The sequence below is a fragment of the Phoca vitulina genome, unplaced genomic scaffold (assembly GCF_004348235.1).
Source record: "Phoca vitulina isolate PV1807 unplaced genomic scaffold, GSC_HSeal_1.0 scaffold4, whole genome shotgun sequence".
Lineage (NCBI taxonomy): Eukaryota > Metazoa > Chordata > Mammalia > Carnivora > Phocidae > Phoca > Phoca vitulina.
Window position 1 is genome coordinate 30,392,200 of NW_022589707.1, and position 22,242 is coordinate 30,414,441.

Genomic DNA, 22,242 nt, shown 5'->3' on the forward strand with positions numbered 1-22,242 from the left:
TGAAATCCCAGCTTTTCCAAAGTAAACTCCGTGTTCTGGATTATTCCTTTTGGCTTGCCTAGAGACAGCAAAATTGAAATCGTTTTCCTGTGTACACTTTAGTAGAAAAAACGCAATAACGGAGTCCAGAGCGGGGAGCACTGGAAAGGCTCTTTGCCACTATAATTGCGCACTCCAAGCAACTGCTGGGGTCTCCGTTTCCTGACCTCTATAACAAGGGGAGGAGCTGAAGACACAGTTTCACAGAGTTTCAGCTCTCTCTTGTCCTCTCAGTCATTAGTACGGTGCAGACCTTAGAGTAAGGGCTCAGTTATTGCTTGCTGAATGAGTGTTACTTTTGATCCGTTGCAAATCCACGACGGGTTTTAGGCCTAACCCAGGCGGGCGCCAGGGGGAAGGAGGGGGCGGTGCCGGCTTTCCGCCGTGGGCGGAGCTTCGCGCGGCTCCCGCGCGCCCGGGAGTGGAGGCGGAGTTTTCCACTGGCGGAGGGCGGGGCTAGCGGGGGGACTTCCCCTGGGCTGAGCTGCGCAGCGGGTGCGGAGGGCGGGAGCCCGGCGGCGGTTCGGGGGGCACTGAAAGGCTGCAGGGGGTGGGTGGGTGCGCAACCGCCGACACCTGGCGGTCCTCTGGGCTTGGGACCCTTCCGTTGGAGTCGGCTCCCGGCGGGGCGGGAATTGCTGGGAGGCTGAGGGCTGCTCGGCCGCGAGTCCTGCGGTGTCGCGAGCATGTGTGCGTGCGCGTGTTTATCTGAGGGCCCGCGCAGCGGCCGGCCCTGTCGCCTACTCCTCCGGCTAACTGTGGTTGCAAACCGGCGCCTAACCGCGGCGACACCTAGTCGGGAGGCGGCTCGCTCTTCCCCGCCAAGTGGGCACCCCAAGATCTCGTCCTCTCCTCGTCCCCCTCTTAGGGGACAACTCCGGCTCCAAGCCCTGGCCGTGAGGGAGCGCTGTGGGGACGCGCTGTCCTCTGCTTTGAACTGTTGGGCATGTGGTGGGAGTTCCTGAGGCTTGAACATCAGGATTTTAAAGCACCTGTCTGTCTCTGTCATTTTTACTTTTAGGGTTTTGGCCAAATTGGGCGAGGGCACAAAATAACCACTTACCCCTTCTCACCGAGGAAGAACGGGAGAAAGGGTAAGTAAGGAATGATCAGGGGTGGAAGGAGCTAGGGCTATAGTAAGAAAGAGCAAGGGAGAGAAAAATCTAGATCCAGAACTGCTCCTGGGGGATTTAGGGGCCAGATTCTTCCATTTCATCAGGAACCTGAGGCCCACCTTCAAGGGTCACAGGCTCCAAACCCAAGAGTTTTTTCAGGCCTAGAGTCTGTAGAGCTGGCTGGGAGTTTGGCAGCTTGGCAAAGATCCCTTATAGCCACTTGACAGAAAACTGTCATTACTCTTCCCGTCTTTGGAACGTGGGTCTTGCAGTTGTCTGCCTCCAGTCTATGTCTTCCTCTAAGCTGTGATTAATCCCGGAGACTGTATTGAAGAATCATGGTCCTGCTTGATTATTGACAGGAACCCCACCCACAGATCTTTACCTTTTAAAAAGAGACTCCTGTAAAAATTCTTTAGGACGCCAAAGGGTAAAGTTAATTAGCAATATGGTAACTGTTGAAATTCTTTTGGGATCTTCTCACAAGCTCATGGAGGAAGTTTTTTTGTTTGTTTTTTTGTGTTTGTCTTTGTTTTTTTGGTGTGGGGGGTGACATTACCAGGCTGGGTCTTTTACTCTTGACTTTCGCTTTGATACTCCCTCACAAATATTCTGTTCACTTCTGAAAAGTAGCCAAACAGCGCACAGAAACCCTTGGGGTTTGCTGTGATTTTTCGGCGTGATCTCTTTCAGTGGTTCTTTAGTGCAAATTTTCCATTACTTCTCCAATATACCACTCCTTATACCTTCTTACTGGTGAAATGAAACACAGCCCCTCTCAGAAAGTTGGGAATACCTTATGCATCCCATGTGTCCCATATAAAACATTTTAAGTTAGCTAAAATTCAGGTTAGCCACAAGCAAGAATGTAGCAAACCATTCTTGGATACTTATGAAGGAAAGCTAGAATTGCACTCTGTGGCAACTTGACAATGGCTGCCTGTGCCCTGAACCAGTCTTATTTGGACTCAAGTGATAGATAACCATATAATTTATGAAAAACCAGAAAATAGTTGTTTATTGATGATGGGTTCATTCATTGATTCAGTAGGTATTTATTTTTTCCCACCAAAGTGTGGAACACTGATACATAAGTAGGACGGTAAAAATGATGAGACTGGGTTTGGAGATGGCCATTTGGAGCAGGCCTTTCACCAGTTTTCTGTAGATTTTCGGAATACTTAAGTGTTACTGTACGAGACCTTCCCTATACTATTGATCTTAGTCATGTGCAGGTCTATACAGTGTTGTGGGAGGACAGTGCTATTTTTCTGCCTTCTAGTACTTTCAGTGATAAACTTTCAAGGATTACTGACCATGGTGATTTGTGTCCTGTTTTAGAATAGTGTTGTTACTGGACAGAGAATCAGTTCCGAACTCATGTTTGGCTGCTGGCAGCTTGAAAATCAGTACTTGAGAGACAGGTGAGAGACAAGCGGGAAAGGAAAGATTGTTTTATTCAGGAAGTCGGCAACCTGGGGAGGATGGCGGGCTAATGTCCCAAAGACCATCTTCCCAGGCCAGGTGAAGCTGGAGAGTTTTAAAGGAGAAGGCGTGAAAAATGGGGCAGGGGGCGCTCCATGCAGGAGAAGCTGGGGCCCAGGTGGTTATTGGTATGTCGACATGATCCTGAATAGACTTGCTGGCATCAACGGCAGCTGTTTTCAAATGTGATTAGGCGTTATCTTCTGGGAAAGTTTGGTCCTTCACTCCTCAAAAGGCCACTTGTTTGCAAATCTCAAGGAAAGTAGGTTAGTTTGGCTACAGACCAAGGGACTTAGGTCAGCAAGCAAGGAGTGCATAAGCTTGAGGCAAGTTAACCCTTAGGACCAGTTGGAGCACTATTATAGTGCTATAGTCATTTTGCGGTGTATTGAAATGTATCAGTATAAAAAATTAGATGAGGATAGTATTTTGAATTATTCCATAAAGATGACATAAGATGAGAAAACATGGAGTGTTAAGGATAATGCACTTAAGAAAATAAATACTAGACTGTTCACTTGTATGAGTTTCTGTACATTTAACCTCATTTTTTATTTAAGATGACTTTCTTGTTACAAAGGATATATAGGATTAAAAAAAGTTATTTAAAAATGAGTCTTGCAGGGATATAAAAGGTAGAAAGTAAGTCTCTTATGAACTGACTCAGAGGAACCCTCTCAACTATTTGTGTTTCTTTCTTCAACTTTTTGTTTCATGATTATATGTTACTATTTGGCAAAATTGTAAATTTCTGTCTTTTACCTCCATATTCTTGGCTATGTAACACCACTCCTTGTTCCACGCCCAGTCCTCATGTAGAAGTGGCACGTCTTTTAGAGTCTTTTCAACATGGGCTCGAGTCCTGGCTCTTACCTCATTAACTGCCACTTTGTGCCACTTAAAATTTTGCTCCCTAATTTCTCACCTGTCAAAACAGAACAATGAGTATATTAAAAAGTGTGCAAAAAGCAGCATCTGGCATATAGATACTGTTAATTTCCCTCCCTTTTTATCTGGTCACCTATCACATTCTTAATGATCTTCTTTGCAACTGAAGCAAGGTATCTCATACTTAGTTCCTGAGGTGGGTGTTTGCATTTTCACAGTGATCACCTGTTAAATCTGATCCTAGAATTTCTGGGACAAAGACTGACACCTGATGTGGTTTGAATCCCCTCCCCCCACCATGAAATCATTCCACAGCCATGTCTAAAAAGTGTCAGCTTGAAAAATGAAGGGAAAGAGTTTCTATAAACGTGTTTAAAAAGCTCTGACACTGTTCTTAACGTGGGAAAGACATAGTACAGCATTTAGCCGAGTGCTTAAATTTAGGATTTCTATTTCAGAAATGTCTTTGGTTTATAGGAATTACAATAAAAATGCTGATGCTTCATGTCCAGACTGTCATGATTTTGCCAAGTTGTGGGTTTAATATACAGCTAAGCTGTGTATTTAGTGTATCTAATACAGCTTTGGAAGCCAAGAAAGACAAGTCCATAGACATCAGATTTTTACCCGAGACATCTGGTTTCACTTTGCTAAGGAGTACGTTTTGTCAGTAGATTATAGGCATATCAGCTGTACTGCTCTAGTTTGTGGCATTCTGTCATAAGCTCTGGTCTGTAGGGTGTAGTGTAATGTTTTATTCAAATGACAGCACACTATAAACGAGCACCTGGTCAGATAAGCACGCTTCTCACAGGTGTCTTCTAGTGTCATTGTTCTTACAAGTTAACAAGGTAAAGTAGTTTCTATCCTTGGTGACTTTTTGTGGAAGAAAAATATTCTTAAGGAAAAGCCTTGCTAAAGAGCCCATGGTATTCCAGAAATTCATTTTCAAGTCCATTTTTATAATGTTGAACAGTGTACTTATAGGAATAAAATAACAAATAGCATTTAGATTTCCAGATCAGGGCCCCAAAGCTCTTTTCTTTTCTTTTCTTTACTTATTATTATTTGTTTTTTTAAAAAACTACCCTGAGATCAGGACCTGAGCTGAGATCGAGAGTCGGATGCTTAACCGACTGAGCCACCCAGGTGCCCCACCAAAGTTATTTTAACTCACTGTATGCCCATTATGTATTAGTGGTACACTATAGACTTTAGCCAACATTTATAATAGTGTTTTGGAGAGTGATATATTCTGAGGTTGGCCTAGAATAGCTAGACCACATCTCTCTTCATTTTGAGGTAGTCAGGAGTATGGAAATACTCTAGAGGCTGTTATCTCTGGGTTTTCAGGTAGGCTCTAATTACTTAGCTGTGATCTTGGATACAGATTCTTCATCTGTAAAATGGGATAATTACTCATGATTACTCTGAGATTTAGTGAGTGTTTGTAAAGTAGCACAATATCTAGTATAAAACTGGCTCTCAGTAAATAGTAGTTTCATTTCTTTCCTCTAGGTCCTGGCCACAAGAATAAAGATTGCCAATCCCCTAGTCCCTGCCTTTTATCTCAGACTAATCCACTGGTAGGACCTGTGGCTCCAGCAGAGGGAAATTACCCCTGGAATCTGGGATTTAGTAGTGGGGGCTGGGAAGAGGCTATGGAGAATAATGACAAAGGGGAGGAGTGGTGAACTGACAGAGGAAGTTGCCGATCTTTTGATCAGTCCATGGACTTAGGCCTATGAATTAATAACTTGACTGGTAGAAAGAACCACCTTTATTGCTGACCTTTCAGTTGATCTTTTGTTAGCTGCTCTATTGGAGATTCTTACCTCCTTATTGCCTGATTAGTCTATTGATAAGTTCTTTTTTTTTTAACCTTGATAATACCTGAATAATCATTTATTTCTATTTTTTTAATAGGTGGGACTTAATAATAGATGTCCGTACTTCCTTAAGATCTGGACTTCTTCTATACTTGAAGTCCAGTTGATCTTCTTGTCCTTTCATTGGCCTACAGTTCATTAATTCCTTTTTTCTTTTGAACTATATGCTATATGCATTGAACTTGTGCTGAGGATATACAGAAGAAGTCACTGTCCTTGATCAAGGATCTTATAGTCTAGTAGGACAATAGACATCTTGACCAACAGTTCAAATATTGTGTGCTATTTGCCCTAACGAAGATATAAGTGCAAAGGAAGGCTAGCAGGAGCTCTTGTTCCCTGATGGAAATGCCAGGGGAGGATTTTAGCAGTGGTTATGTTTGAGCTGAATCTTGAAAACTGAGTAGAAGTGGGCAGGTTGACAAGCAGCAAAGAGCATTTCCACACAGGGGTAATAGCATGAATAGTTGTATGGCATTATGAGGGCCTGGTGTGTTCAGGGAGCTAGATGTAGGTCAGTTATATTAGAGTGTGAAGGGCAAAGTCAAGAGTGAAAGGTGATGAAACCGGATAGCTGAGTCAGGGCACACCTCCTCTGCCATGTGCAGCATTGTGAGCGACATGAAAGGTCACCGTGAAAGCGGTGTGTTGGGTAGATTGGGGGTGGAGCAAGGTGCCGGGTGGGGAGGCAAGACTGGAGGCCCAAGCAGACAGTGCATTAGTATGGATAATGGGAACCTGAGAGCAAGACAAGGCTGGAAGTAGTGGGGATACTTAGAAATAAGAATGTTTAGGAAAAATATTTAGGAGGAGGGAAAATTGGCTGGTTTTTGCGACTGTTTGAATGTAACAGGAATGGGAGAGTGAGGATGCTGGAATAGCTACCAGGTTTTTGGGTAGTGAGAGGGAAGAGTGAAGAGGAAGCAGGTCTGAGGGGCAGCTGATAGGTTCAGGTTGGGACGTGTGATTACTTTGCTTGTAGGGCATATCCTGGGTGAGTTGGGGCTGTCTAGGAGGCAGTTGGATATGAGGTCTTGGAGCATCACAAGGGATGTGGAGGCTGGAGATGCAGAATTCTGAGTGCCTAGTATATGGAGAGTAGTTGAAGGTGTGGGTAAGGACAAAAGTGCTCAGAGGAACTGCATAGAAAGAGAAGAGAAAAGGGCTCAAAGTAAGTCCTGAAGAATATTGAAATTTTAAGGACAAACCAAGACAAAGACAGATATAAGGATGCTGAAGGGGAGTGGCCAGAGAGGCTGGGAGGAAAGAGAAAGCAAAACTTTTCAGGCCGACTTGCAGAGTTTCAAGAAGTAGAACCCAATTAAAAATGGAATGCTAGGAATCATCAAGTACAATGAAGATTATAAAGTGCCTGTTAGAAGTCAGTGGTTCCGTTGGACTGGTGGGGGCAGAGATTACACTGCATGGGTAGAGGAGTGAGTAGGAGGGGAGGAAGTGAGGAGAGAGTTGGTGTGCCTGGGCCCCTCCTCAGAGATTCTGACTTCATTGATCTCCAGTCCAGAATTTTCAGAGCTCTCCAAGGGATTCTAATACATGTCCGAGGATGAGAACCACTGTGGCAGACTTCTTTTTTTGAGGGGAGAGAGAGCATGTATGTATGCTGAGAGGGAAAGGGCCCCATAGACAGGGAGGTGTTGAAAAGGTGGTTCTTTGTCATGTTTCTTGTGGATAAAAATCAGATTGTCACTGTCTTTGCCTAATCTTCCCTTTAAAACAAACAAACAAAAAATGCATACTAAATGTACTATTTACCCTTTTTTTTCTGGCCCAGAATTCCACTGCTAAACTTGCTCTTCCCACATCTGGCCTTTTTGCATACATTATTCTCTGACCTAATCCACCTGTGGGGGAAAAAAGTCCCCTTCTATTAAAAACTGAAAAATTTCAAAGTAGTGCGTACAGGAGGCTAAGGGGGAATTAACCATGCCAAACATAAAAAACGATCTGATTTAGCAAACACTTACTAGTATCTGCTATCTTCAAGGCTGTAGAAGATGGAAAGATACATAAGATGGGAAGGATGAATGAGATAGGGATCCTGCTCTTAAGGACTCCTCAGGTCAGTGAGTGAAATGGATGTGTAAGTAAATGACTTAAGCAATACATGCTATTATAGAAGTTCAAAGTAAGATGGATACAAAAAAATGGCCTTCTTTCTTCTGTGTGATCCTGAAGACTTCACACAGGAGGCAACACTTGAGCTAGAACTTGCAGTAGAGTTTAGGTATGGGATGATGAGGTTCAAGGAGTGGGAGCGAGGGAATAAAATACTCTTTGGTGGCCCCATGGTAGTGGCAGAATGGGTTTGAGTTTTTCATCTCCTCTTCCTCCTTGTTCTTGGTTTATTGCAAGATATCTGTGTCTTTCAGGGAGCTTTGGGGGATAAAGATGTTTCCGCTTACATGTAGAGATATCTGCAGTTTCTCCTTTTGTAGTCTAAGCTTTCTGTGAATTTACCACCACTGGTTTATTATATGCTAGATGCCTAAAACAGACCAGAGGAATTAAATCAGAATCTCTGGGGATGATGTTCAGGTACTGATATTTTTCAGAGTGCCCCCAGGTGTTCTAATGGCAGCCTGGGTAGAGAACCTCTGGGCTAAAATATAGTGCAGAAAAAAAGTCTGGGACTTGGAGCTAAAAAGTTATAGGTTGGGTTTTTTTTTTTTTTTATAGGTTGGATTTTTGTGATTCTTTTTAATAGCATGTGTCCTTAGTTAAGTTACTTAGACTTCTCTAAGCCCCATCATCCTTTGGAAAATGGGAGTGGTAGTAAATCTGCCCCACCTTGTAGGATCATGTGGGTCAAAAGAGGTGATTATGTGAAGGGACATTACATGCAGATGTGGTTGTGACAATGAAATATTCTGTTGACTTTCTCCAGGAGTAGATAGGCTAAGAGCTGGCTACCTTGTCCTGTAAGGTAGTAACAATTTTATGGATTGGAATTTAAGATATCACCGTCATGAACATTTTGCTGCTCTATTTACTACATTTGTGTAATGCTAAAATGTTGAAGACCTAAAGAAAAAATGCAAGTCCTTAAACAATCAGCTGTTGAGCTTTTCTTGTCTGACATATTAATTCTGTTTAAAATTATACAGATGTTTATTGTGATTAAGATTGTAAAGTATATAAATATTTTCAATGTCAGTAATGTGATTGTTGAATATTAAATGTTCTAAATAGGTTTTTATTTTTAAAATCTGTACATTAAAAAAACCAGAAATCTTCCAGAAGACAGTAAAAAATACCATGGAATACCATGAATTCAATTATATTGTGGGTCTCATCATGTCTGTCAAGTATATAGGGACATGTGCTGTGTCTTCTTTTTTTTTTTTTACTGTGGGATACCTGGTATATTAATGCTGGTGGTATAATCACATAGAAATGATCATCCTTATGGTATTATAACTTATTTTACTTGAAAAGTAGTATTGTTTAATGGCAAGAAAACTGAACCTAAAGCCTAGAGATTGGATTCCAGACCTGGTTTCCCAGCGCACTCCTAAATGGTAGTAGATAAGTTAGTTTCTCTGAGCCTCACATGCATTGTTCTCTGTTGCTTTGTAACATAATCAAAAACTCAGTGGCTGAAAGCAACAATAATCATTTATTTTATCATGTTTGCTGTGGGTTAGCAGTTTGGGTGGATCTGGTTCAGGATCTCATGTGGTTACTGTCAGATGCCAGCAGGAGGTGCAGTTATTGGAGGACATGCCTGGGGCTAAAAGGTTCCCTTCCAAAGTGCCTACTCACATGGCTGGCAAGTTGGTGTTGGCAATTTGGTTCCTCTCCACAAGGGGCTTTCCAAGGGGCTGCCCTCATCATGGGAGCTGGCTTCCCCAGAGTGGCGTACAGGATACCAAGGTGGAAACTCTAGTGCCTTTTATGACCTATCCTTGGAAGTCACACACCACCATTTTTGCTGTCTTACTGGTCTCACGGGCCAGCCCCGATTCAGGGTGAGACTGTACAGTATGAGGCATGTATCGTTGGGGACCATCGCGGGGGCTTGGCTGCCTGACAGGATGATAGTCTCCACCGGGCACGGCATAGCTTTGAATTTCAGTGAAGAATTTATGGAAAATCATTTGTGAAACATTAAAGCAGCAGATAAATTTGTCAAGTTTTTCACATCTTCTAGTATAGAAGTAGTACATATAGTGGGAGAAAATTATAAGCAAGGACAGTAACCATAACAAGACCCTGTTGGTAAACTGAGTGACCATAGGTTTTATCCTAGACAGTCTATCTCCTTGATGAAATCTCTGAATGTCTGTTTTTGTATCTCTTTCTTGGCGTTCGTTCTACTTTGCCTGGATTATAGTCATTTGTGGACGTGTCTCACCCTATGTTGGACTGGAAACTTTTAAAAGTAGGGGCTACATCTTACTCTTCATTGTCTTATGGCACCTTTAACTTAATGCCTAGTACTTCATTGTTGTTTAATCGCTATTAGCTGAACCGAATTGGATCACGAGCACAACTCCAGTCTTTATGCCTCCCCTGAAATTTCAGATGCAGAGGGTCATTATTTGTTTGGGTGGTATTGATGGTAGTGGTGGCTCCTGCCAGAACCATTTTTAACCCTATCCAACGGGTCCCTGATTTGCCGCTATAACCTTTAGCCTCTCCTAAATGACTCAGATGTTTGGATCTGCCAGGTGCTTAGCCCGTTCTCATTGATGACCAAAGCAGTAAGCACACATACTCCATTTTCATTCCTGTATGGCTGCTTCAGAATTTCATTGTACTCCTGCCCAGTTTGGTAACTCATACCAGGTTTTTGACTTCTTAGGTTAAGAATGCCCAGAAGATAAAAGTGTACATCTTTCTTCCATGTGATAAATCATAAAAATTTAATCTTTGCAGTTTTATCCAAAGTTTATTTTGAGAGCTAGGTCTTTGTAATGGCACTTTGACACACACCCTTTTATATTTCTTTCTTTTGAAAAATGTTTGTAGCATTTATGGTCAGCTTTTGAAAAATCATCTTGCTTGTAGCTGGGGGACACATTGTAAACACATTATCAAGTTCTAGTGTTCTACTTTTAGAATCATGTACAGCACAGATTTTTTTTTAAAGAAGGGAAATGTTTGTAATATCATCTTTTACATTTTAGAATAATTTAATTTCATATGGTTTTCACATTATGTAGACCAGTAAATTCATAGCATCTCAGGTTCTTTTCTCCTTTCTGCTCTCTCATGTGGATTTCCCTGCTAATTGTCCTCTTTAGGAATTCTTTCCTTCCTTCTCCATTACCTGCCTTCTCTGTTGGTTGTCTGTACCAAATTTTCTCCCTGTCTTTGGACTTACTCTACCAATGTCATGTTCGAGGATGAGTGGGCTACCAGGGGCAGAACAGGCATTGTGAGGAGCACTGAGTATATAAAGAAGAGTTCAGCTGAAGGTTACGGTTGATGGTCAAAGGTGTTCTTTGCTGAGTAGGTAACAGTGGACCTATAAAGCAACATGTGGTAGGAAAAGATTAGAGTTGCCACAGATAATTTGTCTTAATTTTTAAAAATAGATTTTAGGGGTGCCTGGGTGGCTCAGTCATTAAGCATCTGCCTTCAGCTCAGGTTATGGTCCCAGGGTCCTGGGATCGAGCCCCACATTGGGCTCCCTGCTCTGCGGGAAGCCTGCTTCTCCCTCTCCCACTCCCCCTGCTTGTGTTCCCTCTCTCGCTGTGTCTCTTTCTGTCAAATAAATAAATAAAATCTTAAAAAATAATAATAATAAAATAAAAATAGATTTTATTTTTTTTTAGCCCAGTTTTAGGTTTACAGCAAAATTGAATGGAAGGTACAGATATTTCCTATATACCCCCACCCCCACACATGTATAGCTTCTCCCATTATCAACAGTACTTACCAGAATGGTACATTTATTGCAACTGATGAGCCTACATTGACACAGCATTATCACCTAAAGTCCATAGTTTACACGAGAGTTCACTCTTTGTATTGTACATTCTATTGTATATTTGAACAAATGTGTAATAGCATGTGTCCACCATTATAGTATCATACATTAGTTTCACTGCCCCAAAGTCCACCGTGTTCTACCTATTCATCTGTCTTCTTCCAGCTAACCCCTGACAACCATAGACCTTTTTACTGTCTCTATAGTTTTGCCTTTTCCAGAATGTCATGTAGTTGGAATCATAACAGTATGTAGCCTTATTTCCTTAAATTTTAGTTTGCCTGGTGTAGCAGATTATTTATAAAGCATTTTGGTATTTTTCCAAGAGTTTATTTGTTTAATGAGAGTTTTATTAGTGTCAGATTCAAATACTAAGTAATTATTATTTAGTTTTGTTTGATAATAACTATTTAGTATCATTATATAAGGATAGTTTGAGGCACTTCATAAACTAATTAGCTTTTTTATGAGTCTGTTTCTCGTGTAAGAGAAGTTCTATAGTCTGAACACTTGAGTTATGACAGTAATAGTTTAAGTTTGAAATTAATAGTTTGAGACATGTGGTATGTATGACTGCATGATGTTAATATTCTAAATATTTCATTAAAACCTTTGTTTTAAAACTTAAAAAAATAGACATTAAATATAAATTTCTAGACTTTGAAGTGGTGATGTATGGGGAAAAGAATGTGGTTTTATTTGAGTGCTAGCTCTATGAACAATGTGAAAGTGAATTTTTTGTCTCTGAATTTCATTTTCTTTAAAAGATTTTATTTAGTTATTTGGCAGAGAGAGAGAGCGAGCAAGCACAAGCAGGGGGAGTGGCAGAGGGAGAGGGAGAAGCAGATTCCCCGCTGAGCAGAGAGCCTGATGTGGGACTCAATCCCAGGATTCTGGGATCATGACCTGAGCCGAAGGTGGACACTTAATTGACTGAGCCATCCAGGCACCCCTGAACTTCATTTTTTTTTGGAAAAGTGGAGATAACATATACTTTATAGGTTATTTTTGAGCACTATATGAGCTATTTGTTAAAATCCTATGTAAATTTTTTTAGAGAGAGTGAGAGAGAGAGGGGGGGGAGGGGCAAAGGAAGAGGGAGAGAGAGAGAGAGAATCTTAAACAGGCTCCGTGTCTAGTGCGGAGCCTGACACAGGGCTCAGTCTCACAACCCCAAGATCATGACCTGAGCTGAAATCAAGAGTCAGATGCTTAACCGATTGAGCCACCCAAGCAACCCAAAATCATATGTAAATTTTAACTTGTTATAAAGAAATGTGAGGAATTAATCGCTTAATGAGTTATACTTAGTTATTACATTTCAATTCTTTTTTTGTTTGTTTGTTTGTTTGTTTGGTTTTGCAGACAAGTAATAAAGGGAAATAATGATTTGGGTTTAAGAAGGCAGTACTGCTGGGGCACCTGGGTGGCTCAGTTGGTTAAGCGTCTGCCTTCGGCTCAGGGAGTCCCGCATCGGGCTCCTTGCTCAGCAGGGAGCCTGCTTCTCCTGTCCCTCTGCTGCTCCCCCTGCTTGTAATCTCTGTCTCTCTGTCAAATAAATAAATAAAATCTTAAAAAAAAAAAAAAAAAAGAAGGCAATACTGCTGAAAAGACGGTTATTTGGGTGTGTCTAAGAAAAAAATGCATTCTTTTTTCTCCGAAAATGTCTTATTGATTAAGCCTGCTTGTATCTTATTATGAAAGGTATATACTTTGGGATATTCAGCTTGTGTGTGTGGCTCCTAATCATATTTGTTACCTAGTTGTTAGCTTGAGATGTTAGTCCCCCTCCAAAAGCACAAATTATATTGCCACCTTCTGCATAGAGTCAAAGACACGTTATCTGCTGTTTATGGTAAGAAAAGCCTAGATTCTAAAGTTCTTGTGACCAATCTCTCTGTGACTGAAGCCACGAGGGCAAGGCAGAGTTAGGTAGAAAGATTTTGGGGGAAGAAGCTACAAATAGTCTTGTGAAGTTGAAATCTTGAGGCAAGTGATTTATTAAATACAATTCTAGTTTCAAAGTGTCCTTCTAGTTTAAAATACTTAGAGAGAGGAATGGTCAGTGACATACTAATGCATTATAGTTACCGAAAACTCTACACTTCTGAGTTTGAGAATGCTCAATGTTGTTTAGTTCAAGATAAAACTCTAATAGTCATGTCCTTTTTTATTAACATTTTTATTATATAGCAATCTCATTTTTCTATGTCTACTAATTTAAAGTTCTTTTTTTTTATCTTCAAAATATATTATGTGGCCAAAGGAATGACAAAGTGCTATTTCCACCACATCTGCAGTCAGAACACACACATTTATTGATTAAGTTCACTGTCTTTTCTGGGCATGGTTTGTCGTGCTCCAAAACAATTAGAATGGTAACATCAAGGATCACTGGTCACAGATCACCATAACAAATATAATGATAATGAAAAAGTTTGAAATATTGTGAGGATTACCAAAATGTGACACAGAGATGTGAAGTGAGCAAGTGCTGTTGAAAAAATGGTGCTGATACACTTGCCTGATGCAAGGTTGCTACAGACCTTCAATCTGTAAAATAAATAAATAAATAAATAAAATGCAGTATCTTTGAAGCATGATAAAGAGTAGTGCAGTGAAATGAGGTATGCATCATGTAGATTGAGGTTGGATTGTGAATGACCCAAATATTAGACTTAGTAGTCTGTCAGACTGGCAATGAAACAAAAAATTTTGCAAACACAGTGTGTTATTGAGGGTATAGAGAAATAGGCAGAGTCATCATTGCTAATGGGAGTATGGATTTTTGCAGTTTTCATTGAGACCAATTTGGAAATAGTTATCAAAACTTAAAATACACATATCACTTGAGTTCTTACTAGAATTTATTCTACAGATCTTGTACTTGGACGAAATAATATATATTTAGAGATATTCTTTGCAGGAATCGAAAACAACTTAAGTGCCCATTCTTGGGAGATTGGATAAATAAATTATGGTACATATAGTAGAATATGTAGTAGTTGTTAAAAAGAATAAGGCAGTTTATATATGCTGAAATGGAATAATTATTAAGTCAAAAAGGTTAGGTGCAGAACATTGGTAATAGTCGGTTAATATTTTGAAGGAGACTAAATTAAGATACACATTTTCTTGTATATGCACAGAATATCTCTGGAGGGAATAATTAGAAAGAGGAGGATGCCTCCAGAGAGTGGCAGGAGAACAGGGAGGGGAGGGTGTCTTATTTTCTATTATATAACCCTTTTTGGATGTTTTGAATTTTATATTACACAAAATTTTTTTTCAAAAGAAAGAAACACATTCAACTCAAAATGTATTTCTATATTACATATAATCTACTCTGGAAAATTAGGGAATAGAAAGGTAAATTAAAAACCTCAATGATTCATATATTTGATAAAGGGTTAATATTCAGAGTATATAAAAACTTCTATAACTCAACAACAACAACAAAATAACCCAATTAAAAAATGAGCAAAGGACTTAAGTAGACATTTCTCCAAAGAAGATATATAAGTGGCTGATAAGAACATGATAAGGTGCCCAGTGTCACTAATCATTAGGAAAATGCAAATGAAAACCACAATGAGATACTATGAATTCACACTCATTAGGCTAGCTACTATTAAAAAATAGAAAGTAACAAGTATTGGTGAGGATGTGGAGAAATTGTAACCCTTGTGCACTCTTCATGAGAATGTAAAATGGTAAAGCCACTATGGAAAACAGTATGGCAATTCCTCAAAAAATTGAAAATAGACCTCTCATATGATCCAGCAGTTCCACTTTTGCCACTACACCAAAAGGATTGAAAGCAGGGGTGCCTGGTAGCACAGTCCGTTAAGTGACCGCCGCTTGGTTTTGGCTCAGGTCATGATCTCAGGGTCCTGGGATCGGGCCCCGGGTCGGGCTCCACTCTCAGCACAGAGTCTGCTTGAGATTCTCTCTCTCCCTCTCCTCTGTCTCTCCTGCTTGTGCTCTCTCTCTCTCAAATAAATAAATAAATAGATCCTTTTAAAAAAAAAGAATTAAAAGCAGAGTCTCTAAGACCCATGTTCATAGCAGCATTAATCACAATAGCCAAAAGGTGGAAGCAACCCAAGTGTCCACGGATGGATGAATGGATAAACAAACGGTGGTACATACATATAGTGGAATATTATTCAGCCTTAAAAAGGAAGGAAATTCTGACATGCTACAACATGGATGATCCTTGAGGACATTTGCTAAGTGAAATAAGCTAGTCACAAGAAAATAAATACTGTATGATTCCATTTATACGGGGTACATAGAGTAGTCAAATTCATAGAAAGTAGAATGATGGTTACCAGGAGTGGGGGGTAGGGAGGAACAAGGAGTTTAATGGGTACAGAGTTTCAGTTTTGTAAGATGAAAAGTTCTGGAGATTGGTTGCACAACAAAGTGAATATACTTACCACTATTGAACCATACACTTAAGAATGGTTAATATGGTGGCTCAGTCGGTTAAGTGTCTGCCTTCGGCTCAGGTCATGATTCCAGGGTCCTGGGATTGAGTCCCGCATCGGGCTCCCTGCTCTATGGGGAGCCTGCTTCTCCCTCTCCTCCCCACTTGTGCTCTCTATCTCACTATCTCTGTCTCTCTCTCTCAAATAAATAAAATCTAAAAAAAATAATAAAAAAAAATTAAAAAAAAGAATGGTTAATATGGTAAATTTTAGGTCGTGTGTATTTTACCACAATTAAAAAAAGATAACATATTTCCCCCCTCCCAAAATAAGAACCCCTAGGTATGGTGGTGGAAAGATTAATATGTAAATAAATGACTGTGATTCAGAATATAATCTAAGTGTCCACAATGAGGTATAAACAAAGCTTTGGTGTGCTATAGGATGGAGTGTAACTAAGAGGTTGGAGATTGCCTGTGACTTCACAAAATGGAGTGAGATTCTGAGCTTGTATTAGGAGACTGCAGCATTAAATGAGTGGAGAAGTTGGAAAGAAATGCTAGGCTGAAGGAGTAGCACAAGTAAAGGTATAGAGAAGGAAGGTGAAAGGTACCATCACAGAAGAGAACAAGATGGTGCTGGAAAAGAATCAGGTCAGATTCTCGTCTTTGAATGTTGACCCACACTTTTCCTACTTAAGTTTGTCTCACTCTTGTTTTGTTTGGGGTGTACACCTCTTTTCAGGGCTCCTTTAGACCTTCTGCTGTTTTGTTTCTACCAAAGCTGATTGTGTCTATTTCCTTCTTAGGGTAGCCCCTTACCTTCCTTTACCTGTAAAAAGCCATTATTTTTATGTATGTTGAATGGAAAATTCCCCCTTCCCAACTCCTTTTCTTTCATCTTGTTCTGCTTCTCTCTTGTACTAAGTCTGACTCCTGTTTGCCCTCTCCCACAGAGGCCATCTTAGATTTCTTCCAGCCAATGGAGCAGAATATGTTTAGTACACAAAAAGCTAAAGACATCGTATTTCAAAATTTTTCCCTAAATAAATCAGTGTACAATATAAATTCATTGGGCCTTATTGATTTTCTCTGTGACAGGTGAGGTATCTAATTTAGTTGCTTGGCTGATATGGCACTGTTTTGTCTGCATGCTATAACCTTTTCATTAAGGAACTGAATTCGTAGAGTTGATAGAAACACACTCAATTTTAAAGATAGAATTTGTCCTTTAGCCAGGCATTAGATTGCTCTCTTTGTTTCCTTGATCTCTTCTTCTTCCTAACTTTCAGGTGTTAAAGGCAATAAATGGGGATGATATGGATTCTGACTTCATTTGTCTTGCTAATTTTAATCTCCTGCTAGTAACAGTGCAGAAAAAAAAAAATCTGAGAAAAAGTATTTTCTGATCAGCTTCTACTGAAACTACTTAATCAAAGTAGTCAAAGGGGAAAGATATATTCTCAAGAATTGCTACTTGATTATGGAATTAAAATTATGAGAGTGGTGATTTATCTCCAGTGTGATTCTCTCTTGGGGAAAGTTTGCCATCCGATTAGCATCTATTTGCATATCTTTTACTTTTAAGAAATATATGATTGGATCTGAAGATAGAAAACTACATTTGCTCTTATACAAAATTTAATTTTATGGTAATATCGACTACCTAATTATTATCTTTGCTTTCAGTATCTTTGACTGAGGAGTCTGGTTGGTAAGAAGACATTATGTTGAGATCAGTGCCTTGGAATTAATCAAGGTGGTCCTGTTGGTTTACAGAGAGGGCTCATCTTGGCCCTTTTCCGACGTATATTTTAGTTCTCAAGCAAACTGATTCGGCTAAATTGGGGGAAAATCAGTCATACTGGTAGGCCTTACCAGTTGCAGGAGGTGACTGGGCTTGGGTGATGGTTACATCAGGTCTGTATTTGAAAAGTGAAGCATACCAATAGGTTATGAATGTTTGATAATGTAACTACTGCAGAAAAAGTGCTGGTTTAAAATTAATTGCAGTTTTTGTTTAAAAAATGTGGTTGATTTTTAAGTACTTTGTTCTGTATTTGCTTTTATGTTTGCTGAAAATATTACACATGAAGACTATGCTTTAAACACTATAAAATGTTTTTCTGCTATTAAGTAAATGATTGTGGAAAATGTTACACTTTAAAGGTCATGTTGATTTTGTGGCATTTCCAATTTTACATTTTATACATACAGTTAAATTGGTTTAGCTATCCTAGTTGAGTGTTTAAAGATCTGGGTAGTAAATGTAGAAGGGAAATCGCAAAAGGGCACAGTGTTTTGGAATGCACGTATCTTCCAGCTTTCTTTTCTTTCAACAGTGAAATTTCAGATTCTGAGAGCCAATTCAGAGGGCTGAAAGGATAGCAGTATAATAAGAGTTTTCAGTACTTGTTAAGTCCAAAGACAACTCCAGTGATATTTTTCTATTAATTGAAGTTGTGTATATAGATGTGTACTTTTCTCCTTTTTGTACCCCTTTCCCATTTGAAAATTTATTAGAAATTAATGAGACTTGAGCATTTACCTTTTATATAGTGGGTTGAACTAATTGTGTATTCAGGACACTCTTATATTTGTTGCATCTGAGTGCCGTAGTAGCAGTTATGAAATCAATAACTCTTGTTATGTTTATTGGGAGTGGTGAATATTTACTGGGAGTGGCAACTAAGTGGGAGTATAGTGCTTAATTGCAAAGTCCATACGGTCAGATAATCTGGATTTAGCACTGCTACTTACTATCTGTGTGACTTGAGGAAGATTACTCAAATACTGTGAGCATTAGCTTATATCTTTCAAAATGGGATAAAAATAGGTTCATCTAAGAGATTAATTTAGGTAACAAAATAGAATAACAAAAATTTTAATTTTAGTATTACTACAGCGATACAGTATTTTAGACAACACAAATGAATATTCTTTACTAGAATGAAATTTTTATTTCATTGGTTTCAAAGTCAAATTGTTTCTTACAGTTTTTCTTTCTGTTTCCAATTAATGCTTCTTTCAGAGTTTACAGATCTGATAATAATTTGTGAAAGAGTATTTCTGACTGATTTTGAGAGTGGTTGCCATCACTCCATCCTTATTAAAGATGAAACAAAATCTCACAGTACTGTTGGCCAAAAATTTTTATGTCACTGTTTAATGTTTGTACTGAAGTTAACACCCAAAGTATAGCAAAATGTTGGTATAATTATGGCCAAGGAAAAATAGTATTTTAAATATTGCCTGGGGGGTTCTGTTAATGTCTCTCTCACTTCTAAAACTGACCTTTCATCTATGATTTTATTATGGCTCTTTTTGCTAGACACATCTGAAGAGATAAAATTGCCACCTTTCTTTGTAATTAATTGGATAACAAATTACTTGGCTTGGGAAAGGGGAACGTCTTTGGATGATATGCTTAGTCTTTTTGCAGAACAAAGGTATATTAGGTTCTGAAAAACTTCCTCATTATTCAAAACTGATAGATATTAATTTAAATTGCTTTGAATTTCTATATGGCTCATATATTTTTATTTAGCTCATATACTTCCTAAAATCTATCAAAATTGTTACTAAATTTTCTTTCTGAGCCATTTACTGTAACAACCGTTGTGATGTTCCTTAATATCATTTGATGTTGATGAAACAATAAAAATAAATTTCTTACAAAATTGGAAAGATCAGGGAATTATTCTCAGGGCCACTGAACTATTGATTAAGTTGACAACAACCTATTGGTGACCCATATGAAAATAATTTTATTTATTATTACTGGTACTTATTTGCAAATGGGGTTATACTTATCTTTGCTGCTGAAAGCAGGAATGTATTAGAAGTTTCCCCAAGTGTGTATGTTATCTCGTATTACCCAATCAGCCATGTGACATGTGTTTATTAAATGAGCACAGGTATAAAGTAAAGATCAGGCAAGAAATTTAACCATGTCATCATTAGAAGTGAACATGATTTCATGACCAATGTTAACCTTGCAGCAGAAGTCAGAAAAAGTCTTGGAGTAGGGTGCAATGATGGCGATGATGATGGGGTGTATCATGGAAGACAGGTAACTTTAGTAGTGGGGAGAAGGGGCCATTCCATGGATTTCTGATATGGAAGGTAAAGGCCTGAAGTTAGACTCAGAATCACAGATAGTTGAAGCAAAGAACCTTATAGGTAGTCTACTCAAATAGATGAAATGAATTGCTGTGTCATTGGCATGGCTAGGACCTGAATCCAAGTTTTCTGATTTCTAATTTGGTACTGAGCATGGGAAGAGAAGTAACAATTTAGCTCTAGAGTAAGATGGGCACTTGGTTCTTTGGAAGTAACACATGCAGGGAGGTACTGTATCAGATGGATTGGGTGGCTCCCAAACAGCCTGCTCTGGTCACCCAGTTTCTCTCTTATGCTCCTGACTGGTATTTAAAGGGATGGAGTATCTGACACAATCATATCAAAGTGTCTCTCCATCAACATTATAACTGGGTGGTAATATAAACCATATCTAAAATTAAGCAAATAGTCAAGAAGAATTTACTTAGCACCTGCAAATGCTTAGCAAAATTCTAAGACCTTTAGGGTTTATAGAGGAGCGAGACATGTCACTTACCCTTTAGGGGCTTACAGTGCAGTTGTGGAAAATGGACATAACTGTAAAAAGATAACTAATAATACTGGGTGCCAAATGGGGGTATGGCTAGTGTATGCCAGAGGAATTTGGGGGTGGACACAGTGCTGGGTTTTATAATACTCAGGTAAGACTTCCCAGAAGAGATGAAAATTAGGTTGGTTGCTTCTCAGCTCAGTAGATCTTAGGCATAATTATATATATGTTCAGCTCTAAAGATTTCGGATTCACCTAACTTATGAAGTTCAGAGCTGGGAGTTTTCAGGTATTTACCTGACTTGCAGTTGAATACCATTCCACAATTCCAAAGCCATTGTGTAGAGGATGGCTGAAGGTTTCTGTTTAGAGACTCCCATTTCTGCTTATCACTCCCGAGTGTGTTTACCAGCAGATCGAATTCTCCCTCCTGGTGTTCTGAATGGTCTTCTGAATGGTCTTCTGAATGTTGCAATATAGAGCAACCCCTGGTTTCAATTACCTTGCTCCCCCTTTTTTTCTTTATTGGCAAAGTAGTTAAAATTGCTACTTAAGTGTGAGTTTGGTGAATTCTCCTATTTAAGGTGATCTTTTTACTAAGAAATTATTAAAGTGGGGTGGGATATTCATGTCCCATACATAAAACATAGCTGCAGCTAGCATTTACAGTGGACTTTTCTGTTGTTCATTATATTATTTTGGTATTCTATGTTATGAATCATTAACTTGAAGATTGGTACATAAATAATGCCATTAAACATTATAAGATAAATAATCTTATGTTGCATCAGAATAAATACACTTCTCAAAACCCATGTTTTCACTCTACCTGGATATCTCTGCATTCAAATGCTATTTCTCCTTTTAGCACAAATAAGGGCTTATAAACCTGACAGAGATGAATTTAAACAAGAAATATAAAAAACATTAGGACTTAAATTATATAGTCTGAGCCTCAATCCATGTCTGATTTTTTAAGGTGGTGGTTTTTAACCTCTTTTTCTTCTTATTTTTTTATGTAGTGAACCCTTCAAAGAAAATGTTTTTTGAAATTCTATTATTAAAAAACCCAAAAGATAGAAGTGAGTGACTTTGACTGAAGAAGGGAATTGGGGCTCAGAGTTTTGGTTACTTTGTGCCTGCTCCCTTCGGCCCTTGTGCCTCTAGGGAATCCTTAGGGCCACCATGGCGTGTGGACTGAAAAACCTTGCTTTTAAGGAAAAACAAGCTAAACACTTCCTAAAAGTAAGCTTTCAATTGAAAAAAAGAATTCTTGATGTCTTACAGTTGAATAGGTTATGAAAAATTACTTGCTCTTTGTTACCCATCTTTATTGCCTTTGGACATGAGTGATGTGCTATGATTTATTGAAGAAAAAAAAAAAAACCCAAATCAACCTCTTGAAGTTCAGTATACATAAACATACACATATATAAATATACATAATATAAAAAGAAACACTTTCTCAATGAGTATTTTCAACTGCCAAGTAAAACTACCAGATGTGAGATGGGTAGTCAGAGACATGAACGTGCTCACCCATGCACACAGACAAAGCACACAAACACACACACAGTTTGTTGCATATAATGCCTTTCTCTCGGTCTTTGCCTCCACCACATCCATCATATTCTGGATACAGTGCAGATAGTCTACATGGACAGGAAAGTATGTTAAAATTATTTTTAGTAATTATTGGAACTCATTTATTGATTTCTTCAATAAAACTGTATTGAACATCGAACACTTCAGTGCAAGGTGCTGAGGTCTGGCAGTGAACAAGAAGCCATCACAGAACTCATAGCTGATTGGAGGTAAGGATGAGA

General features: G+C 39.1%; 1 protein-coding gene across 2 annotated transcripts in view; it reads left to right on the forward strand.

Moving 5' to 3' along the window:
* Positions 1-490: 490 nt before the first annotated feature.
* Positions 491-22,242, forward strand: part of IMMP2L (inner mitochondrial membrane peptidase subunit 2) — an 877,737-nt gene continuing 855,985 nt past the window's right edge. For both annotated transcript variants that reach the window (XM_032401754.1, XM_032401755.1), the window contains exons 1-2: positions 491-534; positions 1,061-1,133. The gene's annotated coding sequence lies outside the window, so the exon portion shown is untranslated. The remainder of the gene's footprint in view (positions 535-1,060; positions 1,134-22,242) is intronic.